Here is a 15,527-nt window from a genome sequence, read left to right as displayed (position 1 = left end):
GCAGCCGCCGCGCCACGGACACGCCCCCCCCCTGCCACATCATAGAGTAGCATTAACCATGAAGCTAATGGCAGTTTAAGCATCTGTATGTGTAACTGGGCAGATCTGTGCTCTGGTTGCCAGTATACAAGGCAGCAGGCATGGTCAAGCTGCTGGCAGCAGCAGAGCAGTCAGGACAGCAGTGGTGGCAGCTGCTATTTTTATGACCCCCCACAAGTCAACAGCCACAGCCCATGCCTCAGTTGTGTCCCACACCCCTTAGTTATACTGCTGTAAGTATCAGTACTGTTAATAATTTGCCGGTTGATCCAAGCATGCAATACAAGAAAGGGGAGTGGGGAAGGAATCAGTCATAATATGAGGAGCTGCACAACCTACTATGACTGTTTTTTTGTTGGTGTATTTCAACTAGTCACAGTTTCTTAGAATCCCGCTTTCCCCTCATTCAACCCCAGTTCTGGTAGCTGTATGGATCTAGTCTTTGAATGTAATGTGATATCAAAATAATTGGTGTGTGTGCACGTGAGATATCAGCTGGAGCTTTGGATCTAAATCAAAACTGTCTCATACTGGAGTTGTTTAGAAACCACGCTGAAGACTGTTAAGTATTTTTAAAAATCATTTATTTCTGTTACTTCTCAGAATGTGTCTGTATATTTAATAAAAGAATAAGTGCAATCAATCTGCACATGCACATAGATCCCTTGCCTTCACAGTATCCAATTAGTATATATAATATACAGAAAAATGGCTGTAAGGGGTAATATCCTGACCCTACTAAGGTCAGGAGGAGCTTTGCTACTGATTTCATCAAGGCCAGGGTTTCAGCAGAGGTGCTCACTTTTGTGCTTATATAACCCCAGTCTTATGTTGTAGTCTTGGTGCAGGAGCATTTTTGTTGCTCAGAGACTAGTATCCACTCAAGCCATTAGCCATAGTAGTTAGAAAGGAGTTAAGCAGATGAAGTGATTTGTGCGCATGATAAAAGCCGTTTTCAAAAATAATACAGCATAAGGTCAAGCAGTACACAGGTTGCTTTCACCACTTTATACCTACTTCCAGACAAATACAATCCAGGCCCTGTTACCCCTGCCTGCATTACTGTTTCATAGTTATGAAGTCATGACAGCTGTGACTGCCAGCATAGAGAGAGAGAAAAAAAGCAGTGGAAACAAGCTGGATAGCTTCCCACTGCACTCTAGCCAAAAATAAGTTAGTTGGAATTAAAACAGCAAAAGAAACAATTTGTTGGGCAGAGGGGAGGAACAATGAAGTTCCAGATTTAGACACAAAGTGATACACATTAAAGTGCACCAAATTCTGCCCTTGTTCCTACCTCCCCACACTACTGGAACCAAATGGATGGCATGAATGTTTACTCAGTAAAATTTAGCCCAGCATGCCCTACCCCATGCAAATAAGCATTTCACATTTCCTGCTCCCCTGAGAGGCTCAAGCCAGCTGAAAGAATCTATTCCCAGTTTAACAATAGCTGCTCAGACCTGCCATCTCAGCCCTTGCACCTGAGGAAATATTTTAAATGCTCTCTAAATGTATATCACCCCACTTAAGTATGTGAACCAAATATTAATCAATGATGTGTTGCCAATGCTTAAACAAGTATCCCTGCAAAAATGGTCTCCCTCTGTTGTGACAATCTGCCCAGGGCTTTACCATGGTCAAAATCGAAAAGAGAAAAAGCACTACACTGCAACAAGCCTGTGTTAAGTGCGCATCATTGCAAACATTTATATTTTGTTCCTGGAAAATGTCGTAAGTATATTCATAATATAGCATAGCACAGTGTTTAGCTCATGTGATTTGGTCTGTGTGTGCTTAAGTACTCTGGGAGGGAAGATTGCCATGGTGTTTTTTAAATGCCTGATAATCTGACACTTGCTGCAATAGGATACATATTGCAAAGGTAAAATATGTGCTCTTCAGAACCATTTTAAGGAGCCTGGAGGGTAAATTCCCTTTCTGACAGAGTTAATACCCACTTTCCAGTTATCACAATATCCAGAGACAGCACAAGCCATCTAAAGAAGTGATATCACCTCAACCCTTCTTTTAAATGGGTGATAGAATATTATCCTGGAGCCCCCAAGACCTACTAAAAATTCCCACCAACACATCAGTGACTCTAATAGATGGGTCCTTTGTAGTTAGAAATCAACAGGATGATTCACATGCATAATGCTAAGCATGTGCATTACTTAATCTTTCTTGGTTCAGGGCCTTATTTAGCTGCACGTTATCTCCATATTTTGAAAACCAAACTACTTGCAGCTATAACTACTTAAGCCCAGAATAATTGCTAGTTAGAGTTTATGCTCCCCATTTTTGGAATTCATAACATCATCAGTTTTTAATAATTTAAAATCAGTTAAACCATTAAATCATTTGGCTAACTGATTTTAAATGAGCGGCATACCAAGACTTCCCTTTGTGCCCTGCACCAGGTACATGATGTGTCAGACTGGGAAACATAAGAGATGAGATTACACAAAGATATGATCACGCTACAGTCCTTCACATTCTGATAATAAGGTAGTAGAAAGAAAATATCAAACTTTTCCCCTCCCCCCCAACATCCCTTCTTCCCCTTCATCCAAAGACACTACAGAATGCAGGAGAAGGTTGCCAATTACATCTGGTTCTCCTGAATTTTTCTAGCAAGAATCTAACAGAAAAAAGGAACAGAGGACTCATGATGAACAGACTTGTATAGAGCAGAAGCTGGGGTTTTTCAGATTCAGTTGATTCGTAACAAGTTGTTGCTATTCACACCTGTTTAATTCACAGCAAGTTGTTGAATAGGTTTGCTGCAGCTTTTACTCCAAAACGTGTCATCAGTGATCCCATGCAGCTGATCAGAAAAACTGTACCTTTTAAAGTGAAAGCCATAGCAAACAGATGGACCACCTCCGTGGTCCCATGCAGCTGTTTACTATGCTTGTCTGTATCCTGGCTATTCACAAATCCACATCTTCACAGAAGGAGGAGGAATCTAACCTCGTGAAGCATCTGGGCTCGACTGACTCTATAAGACCATATCCAAAGCCCAAATAAGTCAAAGGTGACTTCACTGAGATTTATTAGTTTAAGAGGTGTGTTTGGCTCTAATTTAGTGTAAGATACGTCTCCTTTTTCACCTTATAACTGCATGACCATTTAATAGCTGGGTATCTATCTACCTCCTCTTAATCTGTCTGTGGTTCTCAAACTTTTTAGACTCAAAGCAGCCCTTGGAAGGGTCAGGTCTTAGCTTTTACTTATGCTTTTTCAACAACACAGATTGTTGCTGTTGTTATTATTCTGCAATTCTACTGTTGCAAAGAATTTGAAAGACCATATAGATTGTTTTTGGTACTATGGATTCGTATTTGAAACCTCTGGGCTTATCTTGTGAATCATGTGTATCTGTGCAAACACAGTGCTAATATTGTACAGCACCCTGCAACGCTCTGAGAAGGATTTCATAGTACTCTGACTGAGACTCACTGATCTACATACGTAAAGCCTAGTGTCCATCAGTGGCATAACTATGGTGGGGCAACTAGGGTAGTCCTCCTAGGTGCTGACTTGGAGAGTGGGGTGAAAAAAAGGGCTGTTGCTGCAGCTGCACAGTAGTGTGCGCAGTGGTGGTGCCAACCAGAAGTCACCACTGTCCCTGCATGTGTCAGCTGCCATAGGTGCCCGACCACATCATTAAGCCTCTGTTGTTTGTTAGTGATATACTCTTATTCTACAGCTGCAATTCAGGGATGCAGTTTTGGACCCAATGAATTCCATGGCACTATATCCATTGATTCCAATAAGGTCATGATTTCACCCTACATGCTTATTTTGTGAAGATGGTAGACTGCAATTGTATATCTTGGGGAAGAAAATGATATGTAATTGCATATATTTGTCATTCATCCAAGGTAATCATGAGTGTCTTCAAAGGGAGTGGAAGAAGGGTCTGTTTCCTATTTCTGGTTATGATGCTTCAGGGGAAAATAACTGATGGATTTTCACAGTATAAGCTACCTTCCTACCAATTAGAAGAACATGATTATATGACTATCAGCAGCCAGTTGTCCTTCCATCACTGATGGCCATGACACATATTACATTTAGGACATGTTAACTGCACTTAAAATGCAAGCATTTGCACGTATGAGCAGTAAAACATGTGCTACATATGCGCATATCACAGGAAAGTTATGACTTTTTGCATAAGGAGTAGCTCCAGATTGTATTAAGTAAATATTGTCAGACCGCTCCACAGAAGTAATACGAGCATTTGCTGTCCTGGCACCAGCAGGATCCAGTGGCAGGAGCAGCATTCTCTCCTGGGCTTGGTTACCTCTGCCTCCGTCCGCCTGCTGCCAGGCTTGCCTCAGAGGGTGTGTCTCCACAAGCAGGAACATGCATTTCCCAGGGGACAAGTAGCAGTGCCGCTACTATTTATCCCTGGAGAACGCGTGTGCCATGTGTGTTCTGTGGGTGGGGTAGGGGAGGCTGGAGCCAGCAACTGTGCTGGCCCCAGGAGCCTTACCTAGAGTCCTGGGGGCCTCTGGGAGCTGCAGCCGTGGTGATGCTGCATCAGGGAGCCTGGTGCTTGCAGCTGGAGCATGGCTCCAGGCGGCCAGGCTCCAGTTTTGGGTGGTGCACACTGCTGCCACATGCAACATTCCACATTTTTTAGGCATGGGTTTTTTTGACCCTGAGATCTCCTAGGTTCAACCCCACCCTCCCCATGCTGCAAAGTAGCAACACGGGGAACACCTGCACATGCAGTGTATGTGGTGCCGCAAACGGGTCTACAGTGCTGCATATTGCACATCTGTGCTCATCTGGGCACACCCAGAATATCCAGGCTGGGCAGTGCTGGGCACAGTGTGGGGGCTGCAAGGTGGCTCCAACCTTGTCCAAATCAGGCTGAGATCATAGTAAGTATGTTCATGCAACTGCTCAGAACATGTTCTAACTTTTAATATGGATCATGCTTACCATGATCTCAGATAAAACATGTGCTAAGTCTCCCATGTGCAAGGCCCTAAGAAAACCTCTTTTGCCTTGGAGACCCTGCTGGGCTGTAATGCAGTTTGCTAACATATGTGCATAACAGCAACAGCAACTTTTTTTTTTGTTCCAACTCATGTGGTGAACAAGTTTTTGCCTTATTTAGAAATAAACTTTTCATTATGAAACTGGCCAGCATGTTAACACAGGGCGAGACAGAGAGAGAGAGTCAGAATGTTTGATTTTACTAATCTTTATTTGTTTATAGTTTGAAAATAATTTAAAGCCTAGGAAAAAAAATAAGACGAGAAAATCAAACACTGTAAAAGCCATATACAAAGGAAGATTAGAGAATCAAGCATTCTCACTGTCTTTCTCAACTCTTCAATCATCTTGTTCTAGAAAAACCTTCTTTGTGCAGTTGTGGTGACTTTTGGCAAAACATTTAGTATACTGATGAGAATTTGATTGACAGATGATGAAATAGAAGGATCAATATGGAGTTAAAAAAACCCCTATTAAAAGCTTCTTTCTCAACACCTTTTAACAGTCAAATTTCCAAGAAAGCCGAAAAGACAACTGAGATTTCCTTTGCAAAAGGGATGGTAGATCATTGTTTTTCCTTGAGATTAAACTGTAGAAACCAAGGCTAAATACAAGAGCAAGCCAAAGTATATGTCAGAAACAGTTAGACAACCCTATTGGCTAATAAGGCTGAATGAGTGTAAGTGAGGACAGAGATTGACCATTCCATTCACTAGAGATCAGAAATTCTAGAGATGAAGGAAAGCTTCCCTAAATCCAGAAGTTGGCAGATAACACTAGTTCCACACCCACCGTCTAAACAGTATATTTAAATAATCATATTTTGTCATTCCTTCTCTAAGTCCCTTCCCAGTCCTTTTTTTTTCCATTTGAATTTGGTCTAGAGAGTGATTCTGGGGCAGTTACACCAATGACTGAAATCAGATCTAATACATCAAACATGTCCTTACTTATACAAAGAGGTCAAAGCAGATTCAAGTAATTGGGTGTACAAAACTGGGATAATAAAGTAGGAGCAGTATTTGACTTGCTTTGGTAGCAAGTTCTTTGGCCTGGGTGAGCTGCAGCTCAAGATTGTAAAGGGGTATGTGTGTATGTATGTGCGTGTGTGTGTACATGAACACGTGCATGACGAAGCATTTAATTTATGCAGATTCTCTGTAGACTGGAATAGACCAGAGCTGATAGAAAAACTAAAACGTCACTCTTCTACTGACAACACTACAGCTCCTTCCTGTTAATCAAAGAGATTTGTGCTTGAAACATTTTTTTCATTAAAACGAACTTATTAGAAAGAATAGTTTTTTATTTACATTAGACATGTACTCCTCTGTGTTTTATTATTACTGCAGGAGGAATTGTGTAGAAGGGACTAAGTTATTTTCCTTTAGGCAGAAGAGAGGCAGTCAGGGGTGGAGAGGAAACAAGGAAGGGAAGCTGCTCAGCTCTAGCCAAACTTGAAGTGCGGCTTTGTTTTTTCCTGTTTCCAAGTGCTTTGTTTTGTTCCATCTCTACAACTTCTGGGATTTGGGCTTGCAGAAATAATTCCTCCATGCACACACTGGACATACTGTAAATAGATGTGAATGTGATCACTTTTTGCATGTGACAACATCTGGTGGCATTTGCCTTAAAGTCAAAGTCATCAGAGTCTTCCCCCCACCACCTTCCTGTTTCCCATCAACCTTACTTTGGTGAGGATGTATGTATTTTATTTATTCTTTGCTGCACAGCTGTAAGAGTTCTTAATTTGTGCTTGGCACAAATGTTGCACTTGTTCTAGGCATTCCTTCCTATTGTTTGATCCTACTAAGGGTTCAGTGGCAGCTAAATGATTTCAATGGCCTGGTCAACTGTAGTCCACAGATTGATCCCCCCAAAAATTTCAACTGTATCCACTTCCCTTCCATGCTATTTTCTCTTTGTATATAAAGAAATGAGAGTTTCTGGCTTTCTGCTGTATGTTTCACATAGCAGAACTACAATCTGCAGTGGGCAAAGGCACAACTTAAAAATTCAGTGCCCTAGATGACACAAGGGAGGAAAGCAAGCACTCACTTTCCTATACAGGAACTGCCACAGTTCTGATGGTGGCATGGGCTGCTGCAGCTTCACAACAAGCTCCTTGAACACAGGCTGCTGTGGCAGTGGCAACGTGAATTCCTTCAGGGCTGCCTCACAGTTTCCTATCCTGTTTCACATCATCAATAATTCAGTGAAATCTTAATCTACTGAAAGCCTATTAAATCAAAAAGCAACAAATCTGTAATGTACTCATTGATTGTTTGAGTGTCAATTAAACCAAACTACCCTATTTACTCATATCTAAGTCAACCCTGAATTTAAGACCCCCCCGCAATAATTAGATTCTATATAAGGAAAATTTAGAAATTGGAAATTGTTATAATTTTCTAGGTAGAAAACCTAATTATCAGAGGGTTGTCTTAAATTCATCCCCTTCCCACTGCTACAGCAGGGAAAATAGTGGCGAGGGGGGAGGGGTGTTGTTCAGGTGCCCCCCTTGCCCTCTGCCTTCACCCACTTCTTCCCCCTGCAGCCTTATTTCTCCCACCATAGCACCCCCCACCCCCAGCTCCTTGCAGCTTTTGCCCTCCACAGTCTCTGTCTCTTTCCCCTGCCCGCCCCCCTGTCCACAGTAAGCAGTATTTCTGTCCCCCATCCCCACTGTCAGATGCTGCCCCAACTCTGTTCCCTCCCAGACCACAGCACATGGTAGCTCAGCTCCTGCTGGGACACACAGCAGTGTCAGTGCTACTGATTGCCTGGGGAGGGGACAGAGTTTCTATGTGCTCCATGCCCAGGAGGGAACCCAGCCTGAGCAAGATCTAAGCTTCGCCTGACAGTAAGGGGCGGGGGGTGGCAGGAAGGGCAGAATTGCAGGGGAAGTGGAGTGGGGAAGCAGGAAGCTGCTATGGGTCTGCCTCTGGCCCCAGTAAAATTATACTCAGATAACAGTAGGCTTAGATAAAAGTATACCCTAGCCAGCCTTTGACCAAAAACTCAGATCAAACTTTTATTGCATTTTTGGCATGGTGGCAGAAGTATAGTAGCAATACTTCTGTTACACTTATAGGCCATACTTCTTGCAGAGCACCCCATTTATAATACATCTCACAAAAAGAGTCTGCTGCTATGCAGTCATAATCAAACTCTTGGTTTCTGTTTCCAAGCCTCCTTTGACAAACAGTTTCTAATTTGACATATTCTTTTTGTGGGTTTTTCTAGAAATTCTCCTTATAGCTCTTTTCCATTGATTTTTATCATGTTATTTGTGTAATACCTTACTCTAAGTAGGACAATATTAATCATTTCGTTTCAAGATCCAGTTATGTCCTATCTCTCATATAACATTTTATCATTAAATGTTCCTGTGCCATGATGTTGTCAGCTACTTTAATCACCCTTTTTCCAATTTTCCCATTAACATCAAGCATTTCCCTATCATGCTTATTATCTGATACAGCATTAATTTCTTCCTAGTATTCCTGTCCAACTTCCTTAAATCAATCTTCATTCAATTTGCTACTGCAGTAAGATACCCTATAACATCATCATCATATTCATGCCCTTGACACAGATCACGTCATGGTTTCTTGTTCACGAAACAAGAATTTTCGGGAATTTTTTGCCATCCATGGGAGCACAACTGTTTGAATGAGTGGGATGATCAGCTCAATTTTCCTAACTTTTTAAGACCTTGACAACTGACTTTAATGTTTAAACTCCATTCACAGAGAACAGTAGTGTTACTGTGTTCATTAATTGCCTGATCATCTTCACTGCTATGACCACACTGTGATGCCACCTTTACTTCTGTCTGATAGTGCATTTCATATTATCAAGAGGAACAGCAACAGCAGTGTCCTTGAATTCATCTCGGGCTGTTTCAGTGCCATAGTGCTCATCATATCCTAATAAATTTTAGCTTAATCATCTTGCAGCCTCCTCAGAGACCTGTCTTTGTTCCAAAGGGCATTGATAAGCTTTTTATTAGGTTCCAGTTGCTGATGCATTACCTGGGCCATGGTGCTGTGCTTTCTGGTAAACTTTCAACTAGAAATGACCTGGCACCCCTCCTTGATGTGCTGGATCCACACAGTCTGTATATCAGGCATGTCTTTATTTAGGATAAATTATTATAATGACTTGTCTGGCACCAACGCCCTCCCAAATTATTATTATCCCTATTTTACAGATGTGGAAGTTAAGGGGTCAGAGAAACTTATTTGCTGACATTCAGAGACATTTGTTAAGGTTACTCTACAAGTGGAAACAATGCTACTAACAGAATTGTCAATTTTCCACTAGGTAGGAAGGACATTTTTGCATCAGTAAACTGAGAAGGAACTGCAATCTTTGCTCTAAGACACCTCAACAAGTAAGTTTAAAAAGTTCCCAGAAAATAATGGAATGTTTAAATGATATTTCCATTAGGGGCCATTGTAGCGAACTGCCCTTGATTCCAGAAGGCTGATAAGCATACACGTAACTTTAAGCATACATGTAGTACTGTCTTCAAGTACACAATTATATTCTTGCCTTGGCCTTGTCTTAGACTCTATTGTTATAACATAAAAGGTACCAATGATCTTTAGGGTAGTCTTTCTTCTACCCCATTGTGTTCATAACCCCATGCTAGTGACCTAGAATCTTTACAACTATCACGATTCTCCTACCCAAATATCATATTTGAAGACACTTTTTCAGACATACATTTACCTGTTTTCATGCATGTTGAGTCATGTTACTGAACGGAAAATAAATGTGATTTCAGTGTAACACAGTTCACTGAATATAGTACTAAGAAGAGTAGGATTTCTTTTATGTCTTTGAGAAAAAATAAGTTGCTGTTTAACTCTCTCCTTGTCTGGACTGCTATTGTTTTTTCCAACAGTTATAATATGCAGTATAAACACAGACTTCAATTGTGCCCCCACTCCAGCGCACACACATGGTCCTCTCCATTAATTTTTCTTTCTCATCCTACTGGGCCTCTTCAGATCAGGCATGAAAAGTCTATAGACATGTATTAACTGTCCTTCAAGTAGAGCAGGGCTGTCCAACTGATGATACACGCAGTACCATAGCAACAAAGTTTGCCACCCATGGCAAAACACACAGCAGCAGCCCGCCCTCATCCCACACACAGATCCAGGGGGTACATGCCCCCCCCATGCTTACCCAGGAGTGCATGCAGTGGTGGGAGCTGCCCTCTCCCTGTCCCTGCACCCCCCAAAATGAGCTGCTTGCAGCTCTGTCCTGCTGGGCAGCTCCTGTTGGCTCCCCTTTGCTTCTGCACCTGGGGCAATTGCCCTGCTCGACCCCCCCCACCCCCCACCCTTGCTATGGCACTGGATACATGTGCCACATGCAGCCTGTGGACTCCTGGTACGGCTGCCACTGCTTCCTCCCCCTACCCCCTGACTGTTGCTTCTGCAGGGCGGTGGGTTCTTTGGGCTCTCCCACCTTTGGTTCTTTAAGAAGAGGCTGGATGCCTACCTGGCTGGACTCATTTGAGTCCCGTTTCTTGTTTTTGGGGTTTTTGTTGTTCTCCCGCCCTGGCGGGGGGTCGGGCTAGAAGATCTACTAGGTCCCTTCCGACCCTTAATCTATGAAACTATGAAACCTTCCTCCAGCTTCTACTTCCCGGCTTTGCTCCGTGGAGCAGGACAGCACAGCTAAGGAGCCTGGAGTACCCAAGCTGCATGCATGGTGGGGAAGGGGGCCAGGTGGCCTGAGCTACAGCTGGGGGTGCAAGGGAGGGAGAGGAGGGTTGCATTGTGCAGAGGGAGCGGAAGGGGTGGGGGCAGGCAGCCCACACAGCATACATGCCTGGGACAGGGAGAGCTGGGCTGCCCTTGAAACATGCGTGGCTAGGACGGGTGAAAGGAGAAGCTACGCTAATCATGCTATATGTATGTGTCTGGGGGGGAGGTGGGGAGAAGAGGGGTGTGCTAGGCTGCCCATACAGTGGGTGAGATCCTGGGAGAGAAAGGGTGCCCATACATCAAGCAGCTGTGACCTGTGTGTTGTGCAGCCCCCAGGACTGCATGGCCAATACAGCTTTCCGGAAGTTGAATAGCCCTCAAGTAGGAGATAAAATAGTGAATACACCTCATGTCAGTCCTCTAAACAGCAGTGTACATCAGCCATTTCATCCACAGTAAGCATTATTTTTGTCTTATATGGGATATGAAGCAGTTGTGTGTTTCAGAAGTAATTTCACTGTCTGCATCAACATGGGACGCTGACTGTGCGGTCATTTAGTACTTGTTTATACAAGCACTAAATGACTGCACAGTAGCCAGAGTTACTGCGCAGTAGCATTGCCCAACAGCTTTTTCCTGACACTGACTGCACAGTAGCATTGCATCGCCCTTTTGGCCATGTGATGCTACTACGCAGTAGTCACTGGCTACTGTGCTGCCAGCATCTTGTGTGCAACTTTTGCTGCTATAACAAATTGATGCACAGTATCATAAATAAAAGGTGATTGTGCATACCTGCCACCATTTGAAAGCCATTAAGATGGCGGCAGGCAATTATTTTGGCTGAAGGGCTGGTCTGCAAGTTTTGGTGAGCTTTCAAGGGCCACAAGGGTAGCCCTGCCCTTTGACAGGTGCCCTACCCCCTGGATGCCATCTTGGTACTGGAAGTCTCACCCCCTAGCCCCTGACCTTTTGTCACTGTTAGTCTCTGCCCTTGCCCCAGAAGTACTTCTTTTGGGAAGGGGGTTTTCCACCTTGGAACCAGAAAAAAACCCAGATTATATACTAAAAATCTAACATCCACAATAACATATTTTAATTTTATTTTTAAAAGATTTTTAGTTCTGATCTGTGTGTGTTTGCATTGTGTATACAGAGGTCATTGCATAATAGCTCAAAATGAAGTCTTACTCTTGTATATTGGGAGGGGTGTAGAGTGGTGTGGGGGGTATGAGTGGGTGGGTATGGGGTTTGTGGGGAGAAGTGGGGGATGGTTGCGGTGTTTGTGGGGTGTGTGATTGTGTATGGGGGAGAGTGTGGCTATGAAGTTTGCGGGGGAGGGTTTCTGGGTATGGTGGCATGTGCATGGGAGCCCGCCCCTCATGTGTACCCCCACCAAGCTGGCCAGCACCCGCCTATGCCCCGCACGAGCCCAGAGCCCATGTACCCTGCAGCACCTTCCCTCCACTGCCAGCAGCACACAGCCCCAGCGTGCCCTGCACCTGCTCCAGACTGACCCTAGCAGGAGTGGATCAACCAGAGGCGCACACAGCCTCAATCTGGTCCCTATGCCTGCTCCGCATCGCCTGCCCATGGTACCCCCTGGGCAGATGGTGAGGCTGAGGAAGCTCCATGCTCGACTACCTTTCTAGGCAGCCCAGGCATTGGTAGCTGCTGACCTGCAGGGACCTATGCACAGGCCTGACATGCCCCACACCTGCTGCAGACTCACCTGTGCATGCTGAACAACTGCAACAGCAACAGAGCCAGTGAGGCAGAAGTGTGCTCAGCATGGGAGAAAAGCGACCTCTGCCTCTCATTGCTTCCCAGCACTTCCTGCAGCAGCCACATGGAGCCTGCATGGGACTGCCCTGTGCTGTCATCACTGCCTCCAGGCTGGCCCATGGGGCAGTGCAGAGAAGCCGCAGGGCAGCCCAATGTGGGCTCCATACAACTACTTCAGGAAACACTGGGCAGTGCTGAGGGGGAGAAGCCATTTTTCCCCTATGCCGAGCATACTTCTGCCCCACCAGCCCCACTGCTTTTGCAGCTGTTCAGCATGAGCTGGAGAGTCTGCAGCAGGCACAAAATGGATCAGGGCTGGTGCCAGCAGTTGCCAATGCCTGGGCTACCTAGAAAGGCAATCCAGTGTGGAGCTGCCCCAGCCCCACTGCCTGCCCAGGGGACGGCAGGACACACCACCATGAGATAATGCCTGAGTCAAGCGGGACTGAAGTACTATGTGAGAAGAGAGTGGAAAATAGAGACATACATTGAAATATACTGAAGAGGGAGAGCTTTCTAGTGGGAACTGGAATAATAAGAACACAATGCTTAAAAGCTAGAAAACTGTCTTTCATAGAATCATAGAAAATTAGGGTTGGAAGGGACCTCAGAAGGTCATCTAATCCAACCCCCTACTCAAATCAGGACCAGCCCCAACTAGATCATCCCAGTTAAAGCTTTGTCTAGCTGGGTTTTGAAAACCTCCGAGGATGGAGATTCCAGAACCTCTCTAGGTAATCTGTTCCAGTGTTTTACTACCCTCCTACTGAGAAAATTCTTCCTAATATCCAGGGATACTGGTTTTCTCTGATTAAAAACAAAAATCCAAAATTTTCTGATTGCCCCCCAACACCAAATCCACATTTTTCCATGATTAAAACTAGATCTAGATATACATCCAGATCTAGATACAAATAAAATTAGATCTAGATCTACATCTACATCTAGATATAAATATAGATACAGTGGCGTTTCATTTTAATCACAGAAAATTGTGGATTTTGAGTGGGGGTTTTAAATCAGAAAATTTTGGATTTTTTTTTTATATCAGAGAGAGAGAGAACCAGGATCTCTGCTAATATCTAACCTAAACTTCCCTGGCTGCAACTTGAGACCACTCCTTGTTCTCTCATCTGCCACCACTAAGAACAGCCTATCCCCATCCTCTTGCAAACCCCACTTCAGGTAGTTAAAGGTTACTATTAAATTCCATCTCAATCTTCTCTTCTCTAGACTAAATAAGCCCAGTTCCTTCAGCCTCTCCTCATAAGTCATGTGCCCCAGCCCCCTCACCATTTTGATATACACATATCATATGAAAGCTAGTAATTTTTGTATTATCTCAGTATTCCCAGAAATTATATTAAAATAAAATGTAGCTGAAGTTAACATAAGAAACAAATATATACTGGGGCCTTTTAATGCTGAACAATAAGCCAGCTTTATTACAGTGATTATTGATACTATGAGGGTTGTGCTGGTATTTAATCATAACTACATGAAATTATTGTTTTTCTGCTGTAATCATCAGCTATGCAGTTACAAGGGACCAATAACAAATTTGTAAGTAATTAGTGACAAAGATTTCTTTTGTTGTGTTTAAATAGAGTGAAAGCCTCAGGCTAATTTTACCAGTGTGTTCATATGATATCACTTCCTGAAAATACATGAAAGTTAAAACAAAATAGCTTACACACAAAGCAGCAGCTGTAGGAATCATACTGACTCAATGGCCTCCAAAATAGATGGGGTTCATACTCAAGAAACCTGATTTAGTATTAGGCTCATTCCTTGCACTCAAGAAAAAGGGCTTGTTTTGGACAGATAGAAATTGAATTCAGTTTTCACAATAGACTTTTTTGCAGTAGGCAAAGTTTTCCTCAAGGACTGTTATGTCAATGGTAATACTCTCTGAATCTCACTGCTTTTTATTTGAAGGGACTTCTGATACTTCTTTCCAGTTTCACTTTGTATGGTTAAGCACTCAGTGGGCTAAGTTCTGCCCTAAATTATACCAGTGTTAAATTAAAATGACTCTACTGACTTCATTGTCCCAAGTAAACTAAAAACAGAACTTGTCCAAAGCTTTATTTGGAGCAAAAATCAAACACCAACAATGTGTCTGTCCCCCCCAAATTATGGATCTACAGTTCAGCAAAGGCCAACAACAGCACAGTTGCTTTGGGCCTAAGCTGCTAAGTGTTGAGAGGGACCAAGTCTTTATCACTACTGTCCTGAAAATCTTCTCTAAACTCACCCCAGTTTACCTTATATTTAGCATGGGTTTGCTGAAAGGTTTATGAAACAGAGATGATTTTGGGATTTGTAACTCAACTGAAAACCCTGCAAGTCTCATTTGATTTCTTATTTTGCAACAATAGCTTCCCATGCTGCTAAGTCTCTGGCCCATAAAGTCAAAATGTGCTTACTATTGTAACCTGGGCGCTACTCCAAGAGGTACCCCCTCTCCAATTGAAGGGATCAAGCAGGTGCACAAGCGCTGTGGGAGGTGTAGGGACTCTCCTCCCCCTATAGAGCAGAGCCAGACCACCAATGGGGTCTTAACCATATACCTTTTAATACTGGGAACATAACAGGCATAAATCAGAGGGTATATTGGACACTACAGTGCCCCAAGGGGGCAGGATTCAACAAAGGTTAGACACGTACAATCAATGACAAAAGACAGGGTTAACAAAATATAAAACACAAACAGCAGAACAAACAATACGGGTTGGTGAAATATAAAAAGGCACAAAATACAAAATGTCAAATGACAAGGAAATATAGGGCCTAGGTATGTGAAGGGGGAGAAAGGGGGCAGGGAACACAGTGGCCTCTTTCCACTGCAAGAAGGTCTACTTCTTGTTAGCTCACTCACCCCAAGTCACCTCAGCTAGGAGTTAAACCCAGATTTCCCACATGGTAGGCAGGAACACTGCCACACAGCCACCA

At 43.5% G+C, this 15,527-nt stretch overlaps 1 protein-coding gene across 5 annotated transcripts in view; it reads left to right on the top strand.

Annotated features, from left to right (window-relative positions):
- LOC109297545 overlaps positions 1-15,527 on the top strand; it is a 186,991-nt gene that overhangs the window by 54,296 nt on the left and 117,168 nt on the right. The window contains exon 2 of one of the 5 annotated variants that reach the window (XR_002097347.1): positions 9,388-9,457. The exons of the other annotated variants lie outside the window; for them this stretch is intronic. The gene's annotated coding sequence lies outside the window, so the exon portion shown is untranslated. The remainder of the gene's footprint in view (positions 1-9,387; positions 9,458-15,527) is intronic. 5 annotated transcript variants of the gene reach the window in all.

The sequence above is a fragment of the Gavialis gangeticus genome, unplaced genomic scaffold (genome assembly GCF_001723915.1).
Source record: "Gavialis gangeticus isolate Ggan-Ray unplaced genomic scaffold, GavGan_comp1, whole genome shotgun sequence".
NCBI classification, from domain to species: domain Eukaryota; kingdom Metazoa; phylum Chordata; order Crocodylia; family Gavialidae; genus Gavialis; species Gavialis gangeticus.
This window is presented reverse-complemented; position numbering and strand designations above follow the sequence as displayed.